The 22,452-nt window shown below is 37.3% G+C and overlaps 1 long non-coding RNA gene across 1 annotated transcript in view; it reads left to right on the top strand.

The window, feature by feature from the left end:
- Positions 1 to 5,344: 5,344 nt before the first annotated feature.
- The window catches only part of LOC140699310 (uncharacterized), a 511,866-nt gene continuing 494,758 nt past the window's right edge, over positions 5,345 to 22,452 (top strand). The window contains exon 1 of the long non-coding RNA XR_012077373.1: positions 5,345 to 5,541. This is a non-coding gene — a long non-coding RNA (uncharacterized lncRNA). The remainder of the gene's footprint in view (positions 5,542 to 22,452) is intronic.

Raw genomic sequence — 22,452 nt, 5'->3', positions numbered from 1 at the left:
CATGGTCCTACCAAGGTCTTAACTGTCTTTTTCTCTCCTTTCTCTCTCCCTCTTCTGCCCTGTTCCTTAGTATCCTTAAAACAAATTTTAACTAACTTTGGTATCTGGGAAGTGGAGAAGAGGAAACTGTCTCCGGTGGATTTCTTTTCTTCCAAATTTCTCACTTGGAGGGCCATTGTACAAAAAGGAGTTAAAGGAAATGAAAATCATGGGAAACAAAAACACATAAATATACTGAAATATTGTTTCCTTGCTTTATCAAATATAGTAGTGTTGAGCTGTACTCCGCAGACCTGTGAGCCTTGTAGTTGCCCAGCCTCAAGACTGAAGAAAAAGCCTGGAGACAGCAACAGAGATGTCAATGTTTTATTGGATAGGGGATCTTACACACCCGAAGCCAAAGGTCCTGGAGTGACTCCCCCACCCCCACCTCTCCACCCCATGTACAGCAGGCAGAACACAGCAGCAATCTTTCCTACTCAGAGGAGAAAGAGGCTACCATTCATAGGAGAAATTGATGTTAGGTTGGCTCTTTAGTTATCAGGGAAACCAGCAGCTGGGGCACGTCCCTCACAGCCCCTCAGGTTAACGACCATCACGAGGGCAGATGGTTCCCTTTGACAACCAGGTGGAACCATTCTGGCCTAAAGATTAGGACAATCAGTAGCTGGGGCAGGGGGCATGTGCATTCATGTAAATAGAGTGTAGGTAAAGTAGGGACTGGCTGAGCCAGAGATGTAGAAAGAACAAGAGAATAACCATCTTGAGTAGCCTGACCACACAAGTGGTAAATATACTTTAGGTTTTGAGTCTTTTCATCCTTTAGCTACATTCTCACCATATTTCTTTATGTCTATTTCCTATTTCTGGGTAAGGACCTAGCTTACTCATACTGTATGGGATCAGTATTACTCAGGATTCTCCAGAAAAATAGAACCAATAGGAGAGACTGACTATCTATCTATCTATCTACCTACCTACCTATCTACCTACCTACCTACCTACTTACCTGGAAAGAGAATTATTATAATTATTATAATGAATTAGCCCTCATGATTTTGAAGGCTGAGAATTCCCATGATCTGCCATTCTGTAGACCCAGGAAAGTTGGTGGTGTAGCTGTGTGGTGCCAGGGCCTGAGAGCTGGAGAGCTGCTGGGTAGGTTCCAGTAGGAACCTGGAGATTTGAGAAGCAGGAGCACTGAGGCAGGGGAAGACCGATGTCTCAGCTCAACAGTCAGGCAGAGAGTGAATTCAGCCTTCCTCTGACTTTTTGTTCTACTCAGGACTCACGTTGATGATGGCCATCTGCTTTACTCAGTCAACCAATTCAGATGTTAATCTCTTCAAGGAACACCCTCACAGACACACCAAAGATAATCTTTGATGAAATATCTGGACATCCCATGGCCCAGTCAAGTTGATACATAAAATTAAATATCACAGCATGTTACTGGGTCTTCTTTTTTAATAGTTAGCTTTGGTCTTAACTATTATTGCAGAAAACTGAATCAGTAAACATTTTTACCTTTTTATTTTCTGGTAGAGGATTCTGATGATCAGTTATATGTGTTACCTTGAGTAGGCTACAGCCCAGTCTTTACCTATGTAATCAAGTATTAATCAAGATTTGCTGTGAAAGTATTTTGTAGATGTGATTAAAGCCCATAATTAGATGACTTAAAAATTTTTTGTTTTTTATTGAGGTATGTTCAGTTTACAATGTTGTGTCAATTTCTGGTGTACAGCACAAGGCTTCAGTCATACATAGATATACATATAATATCCTCATCTTGTATCGCTCCTTTAATCATTATATAGTGTCCTTCTTTATCTTTATTAATGGCCTTTGTTTTAAAGTCTGTTTTATCTGAAATCAGTATTGCTACTCCTGCTTTCTTGTCATTTCTATTTTCATGGAATAACTTTTCCATCCTCTCACTCTCAATCTATGTGTGTCTTCTCCCTAAAGTGGGTCTCTGGTATGGAGCATATTGTAGGTTCCTGTTTTATTATCCAGTCTGCCACTCTGTCTTTTAATTGGAGCATTTAGTCCATTGATATTTATGGTAATTATTGATAGATGTGTGTTTACTGCCATTTTGAACTTACTTTTGCAGTTGACTTGGTATTTCCTCTTTGTTCCTTTCTTTTGCTTTTTGTAGTTTGATCATTTTCCTTTGTATTATCTTGGTTTCTTTTTAGTTTTTGTGACTAGTGTAAGCTTTTGTCTTGTGGTTATCCTGTTTTGTAGGTATATTAACCCATTACTTTATCTGTTTGTTTTAAACTGATAGTAATGTAAGCTCAAACCCATCCTACTGAGAACAAAGGAAAAAAAGAAAGGAAGAAAGGAAGAAAGAAAGAAAAAGAAAGAAAGAAAGAAAGAAAGAAAGAAAGAAAGAAAGAAAGAAAGAAAGAAAGAAAGAAAAAGAGAAAGAAAGAGAAAGAAAGAAAAAGAGAAAGAAAGAGAAAGAAAGAAAAAGAGAAAGAAAGAAAAGAAAGACTCTACATTTTCTTGCTCCTCTCTCCCACCCTTAATGATTTAGATGTCCTCTTTCACAGCTTCATGTTTATTCTGTTGTAATTCATTGTAGTTATCACATTTCCAATATGGTTTTCTCCTTTCTGTAGCATCCTGTTTCTTTTCTATTTAAAGTAGACCTTTCAGTATTTCTTTTAGCATAGGTTTAGTGTTGCTAAATTCTTTTAGTTTTTGCTTATCTGTGAAGTTCTTTATCTCTCCTTCTATTCTAAAGGATGGCCTTACTGGATAAAGTATCCTAGGCTGCATCTTTTTCTCATTCAGGACTTTGGATATATCTTGCCACACCTTTGTGGCCTGCAGTGTTTGTGCAGAGAAATCAGCTGAAAGCCTCATGGAGGTTCCCTTGTAACTAACTCTTTGTTTCTCTCTTGCTGCCTTTAGAATCATTTATTTATCCTTAACCCTGGCCATCTGGATTATAATACGTCTTGAAGTGGTCTGTTTGGGTTCTTCTTGTTTGGGACCCATTGTGCTTCCTGTACTTGGAGATCTGATTCCTTCTTTAGGTTTGAGAAGTTTTCAGTCATGACTTCTTCAAATACCTTTTCAATCCCCTTTGCTGTTTCTTTTCCTTCTGGGACTCCTATTATGTGTAGGTTGGCAGAGTTCATTTTATCCCATAGGTCCCTGATGATGTTTTCACTGATTTTTATTTATTTTTTTCTCCGATGTTCTGATTGAATGACTTCTGTTGTCCTGCCTGCTAAGTCCCTTTTTCATTCCTTTGCATTATCTAGCTTACTTTTTACAGCCTTTAGCTCAGCTGTCATCTTAGCAAATGAGTTTTCCAATTTTAATTGGCTCCTCTTTATAGTTTCAATTTCCTTTTTGATTTATTGTGTTTCTATTCACAATTTCTTTTAGTTTCTTTAGTACTTTGATCACTTCTTTTTTGCAATCATGATTTAGTTGACTATCAGGATCTATTTCATTGATTGTTTTTTCAGGGGATTTTTCTTGTTCTTTTAATTGGGAATGGTTCCTCTGCTTCTTCATTTTATTTATATCTCTCTGGCACTATGGATTATGGAGTATCAGTTATCTACTGTAGTCCTGAAGGGGTTTATTTATTTATTTATCAAAAGCAGATGTGGAAATAAAACAAAAAAAATTAAAAGAAAAAAACCAGTAAAATCAATAACAGAAGAATAAAACAAAGAGAAAAATCAAACTGAGACAGATTTTTTAAAAAAATTAAAGAAAAAAGATTTGAAAACAGTGTAATCAATAACAGAAGAATGAAACAAAGAGAAATAAAAATCAAATTGAAAGAAATTAAGAAAATTTAAAAGAAGAAAAAAGCTTTGAAAACAGTATAATTGATAACAGAAGAACAAAACAAAGAGAAATAAAAACCAAATTAAAACAGATTTTTAAAAATAAAAAATGTAAAAGAAAAATTTTAAAGGGATTAAAAAATAATAAAAATTAAAAATTAAAAAAGAAGAAGAAAAAGAGAAAAAAGATGTGTTCCCGTGGAGACTGTGCATTCTTAATAATTTTGTGGAGAGGTCCTTCTTAAGAATGGGTGGTTGCCAAGTCTTCCTTTTGTGCCTTTTATCTGTTATCCCTTTGATTGGGGGTGTGGCCGGTGCTGTGGTGGCCAGAGCCTGCCCTGGCTGTCGCGCGGGGCCTTTTTGTTCTGTGGTTGTAGTGGCTCCCGCCCTCACCCTTCTGCGCGAACACTGCTTGCTGGTTCCAGAACTCTCCAGTCACGCCCCGGTCAGTGCTGCTCGTAGTGCAGGTGGGTGGGCGGGTCGCGTCTCCTCACAAAGCCGCATCCAGGCGCCTCGCTCCTGCGGGGTAGGCTGGCGGGTCGCGCCCCCTCCTGACGCTGCGTCACCGAGCCGCCCTCGTCCCCGGTGGGTGGGCGGGTCGCTCCCCAGTTCAGTGCCCCTCCCTGCGCCGTGTAGGGGCCGGACTCGGTAGGCAGCTTGGAGCAAACGGCCGCGCCGGCCCTGCCGCTGCTCTGTGCCGGAGCTCCGCTGCTTGCTCGTTTGTCTTAGAGGCGCGAGTTCACAGAGGCACGGGGCAGAACTTCCCCTCCGCCTGGGGCTGTGAACAAGTCTCAGTCCCCTCTGAGAGGTTGCGGAGCCCCCAGGTAGGGATTCAGGTTTCCACCCCACCTCCGCCTGCACAGGAGCCGCGCACCGGAGCCTGTGGCTGCTGTGGCTGCGCCCCGCCTCACTTCTCCTGAGAACACACCAGCAATGGCGCCCGGGCTGAGGAGACGGAGGCTACGGCGCCCCTCCCCCCGGGGCAGCCAGCAGTGTTTGCTTTTTTTTTTTATGGGGACCCAGGCTATTCTGTAAACCCTCCCTGGCACGGCACACAGCGCACAGCACACTGCAGTCTCCCGGGTTGCCACGGGCAGCCTGCTCTGCCCCTCGCCTGCCAGTTCGCGTCTAGGGCTGGGGGTCGCTTTGTGCCCGCTTATCTCAGTTCTGTCAGTCAAGGGCTGCTCCTCACAGATCCGAGCCTCAGAGGCTCCTCCTCTGTCCCGCTGACCTCCCCGTTGAGAAGGGGAGACCCAGCCAACAAGCGCTGTTCCTCCTTTGCCACTCTGTCCCCGCAGGAATGGTCCCACACTATTTTCCTTTTTCTTCCTACCTTTTTCGTTTTTGCCTATCAGATTTGTGGCCAATTTTGTCTTTTGAACAAGGTGATGTTCTGTCAAAGTTCAGCAGGTGTTCTGATTGGCTGGGTGGGTCTGTGGATGTTAGTCTTGGTGTATTTGAGGGAGAGGGAGCTACGATTGTCCTGCTCTGCCATCTTGGCCCTTTATCCCCTAGGTGACTTTAAATAAGGAAGATTATCATAGCCTGGGTAGGCCTGATGCAATCAGCTCCTAAGAGCAGAACTGAGGCTTCCCTGAAGAAGAAGAAATTCTGCCCATGGGCAACTGCTTTTGCTTCTGCTTGAGAGTGTCCACCTGTCCTTCCTGAGAACCTGCCCTCCAGAATTCAGAGTTGCCTCACCAGCGACCACAATCATGTAAGTCAATTCCTTTTAACAAGTTTCTTAATATGTAGCATCTGCTGGCTTTGTTTCACTGGTTGAACCCTGACTGATGAGGGAAAAGGGAGTTGGGGTGATAAAGATGTAATACATTGTCTGTCTGTGAAAAAAATGTTTGCATCTTAAATGCCTTCAAGCAGCCTTTGGGTGTTGGCCCCACAGGTTAGGTTTTGCACGATTCTCTGGAGGGCCATTCGCATATGCTGTAAATGCCAATTCTTGGGGATTTTCAGTGTGACTGCCTTAAATTCAGTGCTTTCCATGAAGTGGTGACAGTGGAGGAATTTGAATCACTAAAAATGTCAGCTCTCTTGGGCTATAGACACTTGATGCTGGTTGAATGCTCCCCCACCTATGCATAAAAGTAGCCCTACGGTCACCCTGGTTTCCCTAGGGAAGAATACTCTTGGATCTGCTTGTTGGAAAAACTGCAGCGGATAGAGGATGGGCTTTGCTCATAAAGAATTGCTGTCATTGAGGTTACGTAGTTGTGTTCTAAAAAGCATGATATCTTTCAGATAGAGGCCCTAGAGTATGGGAAAAGATTGGGTACTGGAAATTGGATTTCTGGCACTGGAAAATAGTCTAAGTGAGGCGATACTGAAGGATTGGTGGTCTAACCACAAATCTAACCATTGCCAAAGAGGCTTATGCTTTCCAGAGCCTCTGAGGGTTTCCTTTGAGCCGAAGGACTACACTTACTGAGGAGAATGAGACTGTTTACCCAGTAATTTTCTTGCATTTGAAACTTTTTCTTTCCTTACATTTTCTTGCTGGTTTTGTAGTTTCACTTAAATGATTGAGCAAGGAACTCACAATTTGGAGAAATTATTTTCATAAAAAATGGGATCGACTGGCTTGTTACATAGTTTCTATATCTTTGTCAGCTCTTCAAAGTTTTAGTTAAGATGCTTAAATAATACGTCAGCGTACCCTAGAACATAATCTGAAAGCCCTGAACTAGCCAAAATGATTTTAGAAAAAGATCCAGCTTTTAAATTCTATCCAACAACTGTCAGGACTGCAGTGTCAGATCACCCAGCACCACATGTGTGACCCCATGGTATGCTGTCTTTTTAAAAAGCCTGCTCTGTTTCGCTATCCCTAGTCCCTTTCTCCATCTGCCTGCTGACCCATGTGGCTGTTTTAACATCCACCTCAGTGGAAGCCTCATACCTGCCTGGCCAGCAGAAAGTAACACGATGACAGCAGTTTCTGTGGGACCGCAGAGGAGGGGCTGGGAAACCTTGGATGCCCTGTCTTTTTCTGGACAGCTAAAATGAAGATAGAGGACAGCTCCGGGAAAAGTCATGCCCTGGAATTTTCAATTGGTGCACAGCGGTTTAGAGAGCGGGTGAATAGATGGGCAATCTATTTCAGGGCAGTTTCCCTTCTGGAAGAAGGGGCAATTTGTTTTAGGGTCACATGCTGGGTAGCTATCTGCATAAGAAACTCAAATCATTTCTGAGCACAAGCAAGTCACCACAGATTCTTGTGACCATTTTCTCAGGAAGGTGAGTTTGTAATGAATCAGTCTGTCAACACACTGATCGAGATTGCGTTCACCCCAGTAGTCACCTGAAAGTGTGTTCTGGGGGGTAATTGCTTCCCTTTAAGTGCATCCAAGGTTATTTACAGGATAATTTTCACCTGAATTTCTTCCACATTTCCTGAGATGACATTTAACTAGTGTAATTTCTTCAAATGATCATGTAGACAGTTATGTTCAGAGAACCCAATGCCTGTTTACTGAATTATCTCCTAAAGCAAAATAACATTTTAAAAGAAATGCAGCCAAAATTTTAGTTTTACCTTCCCCTCACCCCCGGGAAAATGGCTGTTACTTCACATTAAAGAGAGAGAGAGAGAGAGAGAATTTTTCTAACTAAAAAAGGAAATCATCTTTTTGAAAATTGACTTAGGCTCAGTGGACTCTACTTATTCAGTTTATAAGACTGCCAAAAAAAAAAAAATACAGAACACATTTTGGGGAGTATCACTGATAGAATTAAAATGCATTGAAAGTTTTGGAAAATACTTAAATAGCCACATAATTTACCTGATGTACATGTCCAAGCTAAGTGGTATTAAAGTCAGTGGATGTTCCCTCCAAACATACATGTCGCTGCCAAATTTTATTTTGAGATCTTAAATTTATTAGAACTCCAAATTAATTCACATTAACAGTCTCACATGTGATATAAAGTTTGTCTTAAAGTTCTGTGAACTGAAATTTAGCTTTAAAATTTTACCCAGTCGCGCGCTTGTGGTAAGATGAAAGCCGTGTTCCGTGACAGCCTCTGTGGCATTGTGTCCCCAGTGCCCTGCCTCTGACAATTCAGCTCGCTGGTGCCTGCGCCTCTGTCGGTAATTCAGGAAATCTGTCTGATGGAAAACCTTAGGAGGCCCAACTGCAGGTTAACTGATCAGAAAATGCTTACAGATCTTGCCAAGGCTGGCAATGATCTTTTGAAATGCTCATTCTGTCCAAACAGAAATTGTCATAATGACAAAGAAGACAATTCGGCCATCTCCCTGTCTTGAAAAGTTTATTTGTTCACTAATGACCTGAAGACCATTCCTGAAAAAATGGAGCTGGTCAAAGGCGATCAAGGGCACCTCATTATTTGGGGGAGAATTCAAACTTTAAGGCAGCTGACTACTCTGTTCAATAATAGCGATCTCTTTAATCACAGTTAGGTCGATAGTGAAATATTTACTGTGGATTCTTCCAGAATGATTTGAAGCCAGCTCTTTGGAGAGCATTGATAATCTCAGGGTAATCTGAGGCATCCTTATGTGAGGTGTCAGTGTGCTGTGCTGAACAATGCCTCAGATAGGCACCTGTGGATCATAAATAATAAAAAGCTGTTTTAAAGGTTTCAGAGCCCCATCGTAAAATTACCTCTAACTAAAAATAAGATAGAGCAGCTCTCAGCTGGGGGATGAAAAAGGTGAGAGTTTAGAATATCAGCAGTGAAGATCAGAACATGGTAAAAGCCCAATTATATCAAATTTGAAGGACGTTTAAAACACTTATTTTTTGGTGTAGGTTTTGTTTTTATTTTTATTTTTTAATTATGGTGTGAGCTATGACTTTTGCTCCATCTTTTGTTAGCTGCCTTTATTGTATTCCCACCCATCCCATATTACTAAATGTGCTTCAGTTCTTTCGGGACAGAGATTATGGGCTTTTCTATCTTTAGTTGATCTCATCCAGTGAATTTATTAACAAATTAGATTTCTAGAAAGATGTATCGCTAAAAACAAGTGATAGGTCAGTTTTGACTAAAATTCTATTTAAATTATTGATGTGTATCATCTGAAAACAAGCTTAATAGCCTCTTATGAAGCATATTTGAGCGAAAAGACAAAAACAGTCACTCACAGAGATTGTCTAGCAGCACTTCACAGACAATTGCACAAATTATCCAAAAGCAACCGTGACATGTGCTCCATTCCATTTATAATGTGACATAGATGCTATGGCCCACTGCCTACAGGGCCATATCTCAATTATTTTAACTAGAAAACTTAAACAAATGCACTCAATTAGAGCCCAGTTTTAATCGGTTGCAACCTAGGCAAGGCAATGTTACTGTTTAAAGAAGCAAAAACCTTCTTTCACACAATTATGAGACTTGAAAAGATCACATGCATGGGATGAAGCTGTAATTCTAAACACTAAAGGTGCTTCTGCAGAAATATTTAGTGGCATACCTGCCTTAAACAGCATATAATTGTGAAGAAAAAATACTTCCGTGTCCTGTGATACGTTATTAACGGGCCGTTTAGAAATAGCTTTCTAGTAAGTTTATAAACGTCATCTTTAAAACTCAAGATTCTTGACTGTGACATATGATCGTACAGAATTATTTTGTTTTATATGTCCCTAATCAGTAAGATAAGTGTTTTATAATTGGCAGGGCATCAAGATATAAAATAAGTATCTCATGGAATCTCAAGAAATGAATTTATGGCTTGGAATTAATTAAAAAAAGAAAACGTATAGGTGGTAAGATTGGTACGTTCACATAAATCTAAAGTTATTTCTTCTATTTACAATAAAACATTGTTGAAAATACCTACCAGATGTTTAAAGATCTGCATGTCGTATTATTAACTGAATTAATTCAATGAGTCATTTGGAGAATATGTTAAAAGTCTACAGAATACAACAAGAATCCTCCAGGTATTCAGTTCAAGGTATCAGTCAGTTTTTTAGAAGGAAGCTAATGACACTTTTATAGTTTAATTGTCCTTCCTGATTGACTTCTCATTTGTAATACACACATCAGAAAAGTATGAGGGTCAGAGTCACATGATGCTGCATCAAGATATGTGTGAATGTGTGCGTGTGTACATAATCACCTGTGTGTGTATATAATTAGTATTCACCATCAGACTCATATTTAATACCTGCCATGCCCCGATGCAGGGACCTGATTCTTTATGGCCAATTAGACTGGTGTCTGCTCTGATGTAATTACCCTAATAGATGTCAAATATTTTTGGTATAATTCTGTGTAAAACCAGATGATCAAATGTTGATAAGCAGCAATGCTTGGTCTAACACTCTAATACATTTTACCATCCACGTAAAATTTCATTGCTGACCCAAGTAATGAAGATTTGGGTTTATAAAAGCACTAGATAAAATAGGGGGGTCATTTAGCTTAGTGAAAAGAACACTTGAAAACATTTAATGTTCAAAGTAGGATAAATAGAAACTGGGTATATACACATACAATAGGTCAAAAAAGAAATCAGTATAATGCAAGTAGAAGTGAGGAGCTGTATAACACACCCTTGCTGAACCTGGGGTTGCTTTCAAAGTGAAAAGTTCTGTGCTTGGCATTTTGAACTATGGCTTTTACCAGTGTCTCTGAGAAAATAAAGACCTTTTACAGGTCAAATCTGAAAAATCTCTCTTTTTAAAGTTTTTGAACTGGACATATATAGCTTGAAATTAAGTATCTTTAACCTTTGCATTCTCCTTTGTTTAGTTTTCACAAGAAATAAACTGTTTAAATAATGCCTAGTTAAAATGAAAAACCCTACCTATTTTTTCCCCCTCAGGGTCTAGCCATTTCTGTCTGTCAGTCGGTCTATTTATCCATCATCTATTTATCCATCCATCTATGTAGCCAGCCAGCCAGCCAGCTATCTGTCTGTCTGTCTGTCTGTCTATCTATTTATCTATCAAATGAGAATAAATTGATCTCTGGCACCAGTCCCTGCTTTGTCCAAGTATGAATCACTGATTGCTGTAATATTTTGGTACTTGAAAGACTTGTATTGAACCCAGATTATTTAAAAAACGATCAAATATTTAAATGTTCAACATACAAGTATAAGACGGTTGCTTTTTAAACCACAGGTGTTGAAGGTTAAGTGTAACTCAACTCCACCCCATCTTTATTTTTTTGTTATTTAAACTACAAATTAATGAGGCAAAGAAGGAAAGGTAATGGTTTAACTGCTTCTGCTGCACACCATGCAGAACTTTAGGTAAAATTAGTTCCTCTTTCTTACATTCTTCGACAGTTTCATGTTCTTAAATAGTTGCTCACTATCTTCCTAAATTACCATTCTGGTACCATCTTGAAAAATATAAGGAAAAAACACACTGTTGGAAAGTAATTTTATTGTAGGTGGCTAAATGCTGACTCTGCACTAGAAGATCTTTACTCCCTGTCTTAGCCTTTTGATTACAGGTTCCTACCATTTTACAATAGATTTTATGATTTGGAGTCCAACTATTAATCTAATATATACTAATTTGTTACTGGATTACAGATATTGAAAGGCTAATTTTATTAAAGTTGGTAAAATTATGTGGCAGATTAAAATTTCCATATCTTTGTAATTATTCATTAAGATGTTTTGTAAAATTATTTTGCTGATGTGGGCATATATAGGAAAAGTGATGTATTTTATTCAATGTACCAAACGAGTTGCTAAGAAATTTACCCCAACCCTCTTCCTCTCTGAACATAATCTGGGGAAACTTTTTCTCCTTTATAGTTATTTCAACACAACGCAGTAAGTTTCTAGATTGACACTGAACATTAGAAAATCAAAAATAAGATGGTGAAGTTTCACAGTCAGTATTTGATTTGATATTCCTTTAAATTTAAATCATGACCTAGCTGAATCCCTAAAAGAGGCTTGGTTTTTTTTAAAATCCCAAGTTGCATTCCACTGAGCTGCTCTGTGCACTGACTTCAGAAGTATCTGGGAACACAGAGGCAGGTGCAGACATGGCTTAGAGTTTGAGGTAGAGGCTGGGATCAAATTTTTCCTAGGCTCCTCTGTGAGCAATGGGAAACAGTGTTTCCATAGTAATTAAAATCTTCCACCTGTGGAAAGGGAACATAATGAGTTGTCATTTCTACTCACTTTGCGGAATTTCTCTAATCATCTACTTTCTTAGTGAGAAAATCTGGCCCTCTGATTTTGAATAGAAGATGGGATGTCAGTTTATGTGCCAACAATAGGTCTCCAAACCTGTATCTTCTTTAAATAGCCAATTTAGACTACTGTGTAACACATTTGAATTAAATTCAGCATTAGAAATATGAAAGACTAAAGAAATCAACTCTAATGATTTTAAAAGTAATCATACACATAAACATCAACCATCTTTCTCTCCTTTCAGAAATGACTGCTTTATTTGTCCCCCTTTCTGTCCTGTTTTCTCCAGAGACTGCTCTAAAATTACATTTTTATGTAAAGCTCACAGCACACCTTAATTTACAAGAGCCATGCAGAGATTTCATATATTCACAATTGTGTAAAATTCTCTCTGTAAGGCCCTTTGGTGTCTAAAATTTGGAGCTCAGGGAAGTTAAAATATCACCCATCAGAATTCTTGGGGATATAGAGGAGGCTGTGAGGGATTAATCTCCATTGCTAGGACCACACTACTGCCAATAATCCTACACCTGGACAGACTTAAATTGAATTTTAGCCATCTGTGTACATGCTCAGCTCTGAGAGGAAGTTTTGTGTTTTTGGTTTCTTTTTTTTTTTTAACCACATGGGGGATGTAGGCAGAGACAGTGACTGAAATGGAATCCATTGCATCAAATGGCTTGTATGCTGATTGAATTTAAAATTGAACTTTCTCATTCCCTGATTTTTGCTTCAGAGATGTGCAAAGGGGGAGGCAGGTGTCTTGTAAGTAAAAAATGTGAATCAGCTACAAAACATGGAATGGGGGGAATAAAGAGCTTCACTGTTCATTTAAAAAAAAAAAACAGAAGAAGAAGAATAGGACTCTGTGTAACATAAACAGTCTTGGCAGTTTCCAGAAATCAGCTTTTGCACAACAAACTTAAGTATCAGGGTGCTTTTCCGGCTCTAGCTTTCACTAAATGTTAACAAGAGGGTTGGGATAACTTCATCTGAAAAGCAACACTAGCATATCTAAAAACAATTTTTCCCTTTATTTACCATGTCTTCTTAACAATACATTTTAAAAAGAAATAGAAATAAAATAACTATTTTCCAAAAGAGTCTGACAAATGAGATATACTTGTAGTGTGACAGGGGCAAATGTTTACAATGTGCCCCATCTATTATGTCCCACTAAAAATTTGCATTACAAGTACATCGAATCATTTGAAAACATTTTCGTTAGCTTTGATTAACTCAAACTATATTATTTTAGAGAGAAAGAGAGAAGGCAGCCAACCTCAGCCTCAGTAGGAAGAGGCATCATTCTGTTGCAATGTAGCAAATCTGAACATGCTATTTTCAGTATGTATTAGAGTTTCCTTACTTTGGTTTTCCCATCAAAATCATACACTAAAATTCGATATTCTCCTCTCAAATAAAGCAAATTCCCTGTTGTCTTGAAGGAAGTTGTTCTTAGCCACCTTGAATTTAAAGAGGCAAACTCCAACAGCCGTCAACAAATAAGAAACACACTGGTTACTTAAAAATTCTCTCTTGGGCATTGTCCAAGAGACTCTAGAGACCTGAGGAAATAGAGTATTTTAAGAGAAACAAAAACATACTTCAAAGACAGAGGTATTGAATTTCTTCCTGAATGTTATTATGTGTAGCCTCTGTTGAAATAGGGAATAAGTATTTTAACAGACTGTATCTTCTTTTCATGGTGGATCTTGGTTGCATAGCCTTCAAATGATAAAATCACAGGAACATTGGGCATTCTATTTGATTTTTTTAAAAAAAATAAGACAGTGAAAAAAATCTTAAAGTATAGGGTCGATGGGGAAAAATCTTGGCTAGAAACTAAGTTCCCTGTAAGAGTATATGAGGTTGACTCCAGGTACAAAGACAACCAGGCACTGTAGGTTCTGTAATTTCTTTTCCTGGCTCGACAACAAATTATTGAGTATATACTATATGCTGTGATGCTGCAGAGGGACATAGACTGAACTGACAAGGGAAAGAGCAAGAAATGATTTGCAAAAGGAACCAGGAATTCTAATGATTAACAATAACTGTATCAGAGTGAAGCTAAGCTATGCCCCAGAACTGTTACATAAAAAAAGTAACCAAGTATCTTTGATAATAATTTTATCAGGTCATACAAGCAACATATTCCCTATAGAAAACCAAAAAAAGGAAAAATAGAATATAAATACACAGATAACTACTCTAAATGCTTTAGCATATTTCCTTTCCTTCTCGTTTCTGTGGGTTTGCATGAATGAAATAGTGAAAGATCATTCTCCCCGTCCTTTTTTATTGCATTGTCCCACACCACCATTCAGATGGCAGAGTTAGCGTTACATACCTCCTGCCCTGCATGTGAGCTTATATACAGCCTAAAAATACTATGTTAACTGAAGAGCAAAATGGGATTTTGAAATGTGTTACGACCTTGAGAACAAAACTTTTGTTGGCAAGGACCAGGCTTTGATGAGACAGAATAGGATTCCTAGGTTCCGTCAAGGCAGAGTCTGAGAGTTTGTAAAGCAAAGCGTAGAGTAATTCCTTTAAGAGCTCTTTCCCTTGCGATATGGTATAAGTACAACTAATTGGCAGAGGACAGGATATTAAAGAGCATAACAATAGAGCAAATAATGTTGCTGCCTCCTAGCAGTAAAAATCTGGATGTGAGTGCGGCCGAACCATGAGCAGAAGGCTTTCCAGGGTAGAACGGTGCGAGCTGTGAGTTTTCATATACGACCCAATATCTAATGCCATGTGAGTCATGGCAAGAGAGGGGTCTCTGTGGAAAATCCTGAGTACTCCAGTGTTTTTCAGGGAAAACAGCTGAAGCTCCCTTAGTCTCAGGTTAGAAAGGGATTAGAAAATGCCAAGGGGTTAGCCAACTAGTAGAGGACTAGAATTGTGATTTGGCAGACTGAAAGAACAAGGGTTTTGCGTTCAGAAGCTGGGATGAAACCATGGACAGTTTTAGTCAAATGAAAATTATCTCTATGGCATTTTGATACTATCATTTATTTACTGATTCTCTAATGTTAGTTTTCGATTGTTTTTCTGTTTTAAGTACTCTACAATAAATACATATTGTATTTATATTTTAGTGTGTCTTATACATTTATTTTAGTGTACCTCACTAGTGAATTTATAATAAATTCCTAAAAGGTCAGTTATTGGATCAAGAAATATGGTTATTTTAAAGGTTTTACTCTATATTTTATATTTCCTTTCAGAATGAGCATACCAATTTATTCTCCAAGTGACATGGCCTGAGAGTTTCTAATTCCCTTGTCCTAACACAGGACAATGACAGTTAAAATTATTTAGCAATTTGAAAGGCCAGCACATGACAGTTTCTTTGTTTGCTAAAAGATGTTAAAGCCAATAAAGTCACTGATTATAGAGTGTTGGGAGAAATCATTGAGAACACGTGACTGCTAGTTGACCTTAGAACTGGACCGGGACAATTGGAGACTCCCTACCCTCTCCCTTGCCCTTGGAAGGTGTGTTTCTCTTGCCTCCCTATTCCCAGAAGCTGCCCCAAGGATACAGCCTTGAGATAATAACGTGATTGTTGAGTCTAGATGGTATACACGACTGAATCCAGTGAAGGCTCTACATAACTTTTAAGATTTGGTGGGCGGGTGTGGAGACCTGCTCATCTTGCAGCTGCTTCACATATAAGTTCCCTTGCTTATTAAACTTGCCACCTGCCACTCTGGAATGATCTACTCTTTCTCCCATCTCTCTCTGCCCTCCACAGTTGGGGGGTCTATTTCAGATTAAATCTGGGAAATTCCCAAGGAGGTGGAAAACCAACAAATGTCATAGATTTTCTAAAGTTTTCTTCTGGTTTTTGAAGTGAAACAAAATTATCTCCCAGGGAAGCATTTGTTTTGTGTCTCAGACTGGCTCTGTTCATGTGTCTTAAGTCTGTCTCTGTTTGCTCATACTTAAGAGATCAGGGGAGGCCTAGGTTCAGAAATGGCGTTAAGGTAAATTGGCTCCAAGACTGCGTGAGTCCCTGTTCAACTGTGTCCATGATGAAAGGAGAAGAGAAAGTTCAGATTTGCTGGAGTCTTAATTTGCCACACTAAAGGTCTGGTTGCCTGAGGGAAGCAAGGGGGGAGCTTCCGCTGTATGTGTCTATCTGGAAGGGGTCTTCATTGCTTCTGAATATTTTCTTTTTTATTTTTGTTGCAGCAGATTGAAGTTAGTTAGAGCCTTGTGCTCCGTGTTCTAATTGGCATTTTGATGATAAAGGGAGAAACTTTAACAAGTAGACTAAAAGTTCCAGTTGACCTACAAGTCAGTATCCATGTATTACGGCTTTTCCTTCAGAGGATTTTATGGCTTATCTCCATCAGCAATGCGTGTAAATGTCTATTTAGGTACACCCTTCATATTCCAATGTGCAATATGATGGTCAAAAATCCAATGCCATTGTTGTATAAATTTGGATTTCATTGAATGAGGGTGGTTAATATCTCATTCTTTTTTCTTTTTTTTTTATATTTGTTAACCTATTTTAAAGGTGTATAATAACTTACCTCCAAACTTAGCAGCTTAAAACAACAAACATTTATGAGCTCAGATTTTCTGTGGGTAAGGAATTCAGAGGTCACTTCATTGGATGGTTCTGGATTAAGAACTCTCAAGATGTTGTAGTCAAGAAGCTGTCTGGGGCTACAGTCTTCTGAAGGTTTGACTGGGCCTGGAGGATCCACTCCTAAATGGCTCAACACACATGACTCTTGGCAGGCAACATTCCTTCCTTGGTGGATGTTGGCAGGAGGCCTTAGTGGCTTTCCATGTGGACATCTCCATAGACTAGCTTAAGTGTCTTCACGGTACTGAAGTTGACTTGTTCCAGAGCAATTCATTCAAGATAACAAGACAGAAGCTTCAATGTCTTAATGATTTTGCTTCAGGTGTCATATTCCATCAGTTCCATAATATCCTATGGATAACATAAGTCAACCCTATTCATTGTGGAAGAGGTCCCTGACAGGATTCCAAAAGTCAGCATTTCGACCCTGTTCCACATGGATACCATTCTCACCCAGCGTGGGTTGTGATATCTCATACCTGGCTTCCTATGGCTTCTTCACCTCCACATGGGTTCCAACACCCTACAGGGGTCCACACCTTTGTGAAGATGCTCTGCTTACCACCATGGGGCTCCAAAACCCAATTTCAGACTTCACCACTATGAACACCTTCTTACTATGGAAGACCTCTGGCAGTCCACTTTGGGCCACTGTGCCAATAACTTCCCTCACCCACTCACCTGAGGAAACATCTTCCTTGGTCAGTTTCACCAAAAATGGAAGGGAAATGATGGAAAGGGAATAGAAGAGACATCATTCTTAACAAGAGAGATGCCAGTAGGACTCCCTGAAAAATCAGGAAAACAACAAGGTACCAAATACCTGCATTTCTATCTAACACTATACCAGATACTGTAGTAAGACGAAACAAATCAATAGTGTAAGCATTGCAAAGAACAGGTCACAGTGCTATTATTTGGAAATGGTATGACCCTCTACATAGAGAAACCAAAAGAATTTGCAAATTATTAGATATAATAAGGGAGTGTAGCCAAATGTTTGGCTATAAATCAGCACATCAGTGCATACAAATACATTGTAACATTTCTATTCACCAGTACAAGAACAACAGCAGAAAAAACACAATTAACCAAAAACCCAGTTTACCATAGTAACAAAATTATGTTACCTTAAATAAAAAGTGAAAAATACCAAAGACTGAATAAAAAATTATAAAATTGTGTTGAAAGACATAAAAGAAAACTTAAAGAAATGAAGTAGTATCACATGTTCATGAAAAGACTCAACATAAAATTTTTGTATCTTCCCATTTGACCTATAGATTTGATGTAACCCAATTAAAATGTTAAAAGATTATTTGTGGATATTAACAAGATATTAATTCTAAGATGTATATTAAAGAGAAAAATGCTAACAATAACCTCATCACTCTTAAGAATAAGAAGGGAGGGTTTGCCTTATCTGATAAAGGCTTCTTATAATGTTAATACAGTATAGCATTAGGTTCAGTGGATACATATATCAACCCACAGAACAGATGATAAACTCCAAAAACATATCAATTCAATTAAAAGTGAAGTGCGAAACTTTAGATTTTTTAGAAAAAAAGTTTTTAACATTTTTTATTGAGTTACAGTCATTTTACAATGTTGTGTCAAATTCCAGTGTAGAGCACAATTTTTCAGTTATACATGAACATATATATATTCATTGTCACATTTTTTATGAAGAGCAATAACTATAGAAACACAATTGATAAATTTGATTCCAATAAAATTAAGAACATTTATTTCTTATAAAGAAGTAAAAAGGCAAGTCACATGCTCAGAGAAAAATATATGTAACATACATAACTGACAAAATAACCTACTCACTCTTTCTCTCTCATATATATGTTTATTGCTAAGAAGAAAAATACCAAATAAAATAATAGACTAATGGCATAAACAGATGTGGCAGACAGATGCTAGGGTGGGCCCCACCATGATTCCTGCCTGCTGGTATGCAACCATTTGTATAACACTTCCTCTTGAGTGTGGGCAGGACCAGTGGCTGGCTTCTAACCAACAGAATATTAGGTGATGGAATGTCACTCCCAGGATTATGTTACATAAGACTGTTTTGCTAACAGACTTGTGCTAGAGACTCTTCTTGCACGTTTGATGAAGTAAACTACCCTTTTGGGTAAGTCCTTATGGCAAATAAATGTTGGCAGCTGGGGTAACGTCTATAGATTGCAGATGTCTTCTAGCTGACAATCACCAAGGAACCCAGGGCCTCAGACATACAGAAGCAAAATGAAGTCTGCCAAACATCTGGACAAACTTGAAAATGGATTCTTCCCTAGTTTCGAGTGCCCAGGTGAATATTCAATCTGACCATCATTTTGATCATACCCTTGTGAGACTCTAAATAGAGGAACCAGCTTAGTCATGCCTAAATTCCTGACCCCTGGGAACTATGAGATCATAATTGTGATTTTGTTTTAATTAAGTTGATGGTAAGTTGTTACACAGCTATAGATAACTAATACAACATGTATTGTGCAGAATTTGAAAGACATTTGGCTAAGATGTATATATTTAGTCTGATTAGTCATCAGGAAAATTCAAATCAATTTACAGGAAAAGTATAATCATCTAATCATCTGAAAATAACAAGTGCTGATATAGAGGTAGATAAAGTAGAGTGCATTTTCTTTGGAAGTTTAAATTGGTTCAGTTGGTTTGAAAATTACTTTGGAATTATCTTGGAAAGTTAAGCAGTGGACTTGCTCCTAGCATGGGAGGATTGGGGTCTGGACTCAGGAGAGAATACATAGGTGATGAAAATTCTCATTCTTGTGTTGGGTGGTAATTGGTAAGTGCTCATTTTGTTGTTATACTTATAAATTACTTATCTGTTGTAAATATTCTTTTGAATGTTTTGTGAATGTTTAGATGGTATATGATTAAAAAGTTATTAAGTAAAATGGTAATATCTTTAAAAGTATTTTAAAGATTTAAAGAGATTTAAAAATGACAAACTTTGCTCTTAGAAACATACAAAACACTGACTCCTGCCGTCACGAGGGGTGTGTGTGTGTGTGTGTGAGAGAGAGAGAAAGAGAATAAGTATTAGAAATGGGTAAAATTGTGATGAAGCATGAATGATACCATTAAAATATTTTAATACTACCTTTCTAAGAGAAAATACTTATACAATAAAAATTAATTATTTGGAAACTTTACCTCCTTTCAGATAATGTTCACACTCCTGTATTTGAAACTTGATGTTGCACTGAACTCTTTCCATCTCAGAATCATATGCTAATACTCCTCCCTTGGGGATAAATGCCATGGCCTTCATCTAGGACCTGTAAAATTATCATTTGCCAATTTTTAAAATTGTGTCGGGTAATTTATGGAAAATACATTAATTTGCTTTATTCAGAAGAATGTCCAAAGCTGTTCGGAATTAGGTGATACAAACCGTAGTGTTATCACTATTGAATACAATGAAATATAGCATGATCAGAAATAATGTATCAAATTTCTGTCAGATTAACCTCTTTTAGTTTTATTTTCTTTATATAGTATTTGATTATAAAATCTCTAAAAATTCTAAAAATCCAGTGTCACACACAGTACCTTAGCTAGTAGACCACACTAAATATTGAGTCTTTGATACATTAAGCATGTCAAAAGTGTAAGATTTTTGTTATTTGAAGTCAAATCTATGAACCCAATAACTCTATTTTCTCACCAAATCTTTTTCCAACTATTAAAAATGGTAATATTTCAATGAAATGTTTCATAAATGAATAGCGAAAATTTTTTGTTTGTGTTTTCCACAGGTCTCCAAATTTATATACACACACTTATATAAACATATATAAATATATATGTAGCTTTTCATTTTTTCCCTATAAGGTGATTTTTAAATAAGACATGGCCAGTAAAATAGGCAACAGTAACATTTTTATAACCTTAAAAATAAAAGAAAAAACTAGAAGTGTCCTTGTATAACTTCAAGATCTGTTTGACTTTCAGGTAAAATCAAAGACTTTTCTACAGTTTATTCCCATTTTTATATTGAGCTTACTTTAGTCTCAGTAGAACTATGATATACTGTTCCCTTTGGAATAAGAAACAAGTAACATGGATGGCTTAATAGGGAATTTGACTTTGAATTTATTTCCCATTTAAGCTTCAAGAAATTTTCACAAAGACTGAAATGTTTTGGACTATTTTTTAAAAGAACAAACAGAATTCTCCCTGCTCATACACTATCTACAGGCTAAAAAGCACTCTGACAGCTAAAAAAAATCCCTTTGAGATGGCAGAATGGAACCCCGAGTACAGTACTTCCTCTAGCATAATGTCATTGAACAGTTCTAAGTCCTTTGTTCTTTCTAAGCCTACTTTGAAAATGGAAAAGTTAAAGATGTGCATATGATATAATGGAATTCTTTGTGCTCTCTTTTATGAGACCAGGATTTTTCATGATTTAAGGAATCCATGAAATTTCGCTATTGTAGGTCCAGCCTTTTCTTTGAGTTTAAACATGGAACTAGGCTATATTTTTGTCCTTCCATGTGTTTACAAATCTATTATCAATTTTCTTTATGATGATTATTTTTGTTTAATGTCTCTTTCAAGACAGATGTACTTCTGAACATCAGATATACAGAAGATGACCATCTTTATAACAAAAGGAAGTATATTAAACAGGAAGTGATTTGTCCTAAAAAATGTTTTTTATGTTTTAGAAATAATGAAACAATTTTGTATCAGTAGTCTTAGTTCTAGAAAGCTGTGATAGTATCATTATTTAAATGTTTATTAAATACATTTTTGCGTATTATCTGGTTATTTATTGCAAAGGAAGAGATTCTTCACATATCCATTCATAAAATAATTCATTTTTAAGTATTCTCAAATAAAACACTCAATAGACACTGCAGAATATAACACAGCCCACTTTTCAAAGTTAAAGTGGAAGTTTAACCATGGTTGCTATCAATTTGTAAAATCTGACTGCAAATATAATAAAAGTTTCTTAAATAAATACCTTCTTAACATTTCTCCTAATTTCAAGTATAAAAGAGTTCTATAAATTACTTAAAATAGTATAGCAAATTACATTAATTTTCTTATTCTATTTTAAAGGATTTTACTTTATTATTTTAATAGTCTTGATTTTAAACACTATCATATCAAGCAAAAGAATATCTTACAGCCATTTCTAAGCTTGATTTTACACTTAAATCCCTGGAAAATGCACTGCTACACAAGGGAATAGTTCAACTGAGGCTTAGCGTCTGTAACTAAAAGTAATTTTCATTTGAGGTTTGCATATTATGTTACCATTTTTATAGATGGCAATTATATAAAAAGTACACTCTATTCTTACCGGTTTAACAAACAAACTCTATTTTGTTTCCTTTGTCCAGTTGTTCAATACATTTGAGTAGAAGGTAAAAAGATAAAACTAATTGTCTTAAGGTGTAATAGATGCATGTTCTTGGCTGGCGTCGTTTAGAGAACTTACGGTATTAATTCGAGCTAAGGCTAGTTGGGAAGCAACATGATTTGTTAGCAATGGTTCAGTTTTATAGTTCATTTTTCATACTAATGATAAATATCCTAATGTAGGGATTGAGATCTAGTTTCCTCACAGGCTGAAGTTATTATTTTAAAGTATTATCCACAAATTGACATAATGTAAACTTACTTCATAAAGACAGTATGTCACTCTTTGAATTTCACATGAAATATTAACTTGACCAAGGAACATAAGAGTAAAATTTATATTCTATCCTGGTAGGCAAAAGACATGACTAAACTGGGACAGAAGATAAAAGTTCCCTTTGCATGAAGAGGAACTTAAAATGATACAGAAATAGTGTGAC

Source organism: Vicugna pacos, chromosome 1 (assembly GCF_048564905.1).
Source record: "Vicugna pacos chromosome 1, VicPac4, whole genome shotgun sequence".
Lineage (NCBI taxonomy): Eukaryota > Metazoa > Chordata > Mammalia > Artiodactyla > Camelidae > Vicugna > Vicugna pacos.
This window is presented reverse-complemented; position numbering and strand designations above follow the sequence as displayed.